This window comes from Nestor notabilis, unplaced genomic scaffold, assembly GCF_000696875.1.
Source record: "Nestor notabilis isolate BGI_N333 unplaced genomic scaffold, ASM69687v1 scaffold17547, whole genome shotgun sequence".
Lineage (NCBI taxonomy): Eukaryota > Metazoa > Chordata > Aves > Psittaciformes > Psittacidae > Nestor > Nestor notabilis.
In genome coordinates, this window is record NW_009937090.1 from 6,694 (window position 1) to 7,189 (window position 496).

The window sequence follows — 496 nt, forward strand, 5'->3', positions numbered from 1 at the left end:
GGGTTCGAGGTTGGTGCGGTTGAGGGCCGCCAGCCACGTTCAGGTGCGGGGAGCCCATTTCCCATTGTCACCCATGGACGTGCAGTGTGGGCTGTTGGCCACGGCTGAGCGACCACAAGCAGAACGCAGACCATCAATCTCCCGGCTCCCAGCAGATGAGACTATTACAAACACCATTAGCCCAAGGTCAGCTGAGTGCTCAGAGCCCCAGATCCCTGCTACCAACAAACAGCTCAAGCCAGGCTGGAATAAGCAGCTCTGCCACAACAAGACACGCTCCCAGCAGCAAGCAGCGAAGTGAGGAAAGGCTTGGGAATACACTACTGCAGGTATGCTTCACCTTACAAACCCACTGTGGTCACAGCACTGCTGCTGAGAGCACCCTCCCAGTGCACCCAGCCTCAGGCAGGGCTGCTGAGGAGCCATGCCCTACAGTATCCCTGGTTAGCAGCACTTTGACATTCTCTGACACCAAAAAGCAGCCCGACTCCCTGCT

At 57.5% G+C, this 496-nt stretch overlaps 1 protein-coding gene across 1 annotated transcript in view; it reads right to left on the minus strand.

Moving 5' to 3' along the window:
* The window catches only part of GTF3C2 (general transcription factor IIIC, polypeptide 2, beta 110kDa), a gene marked incomplete at both ends in the record, with an annotated part of 9,370 nt that overhangs the window by 4,727 nt on the left and 4,147 nt on the right, over nt 1–496 (minus strand). The window lies entirely within an intron of this gene.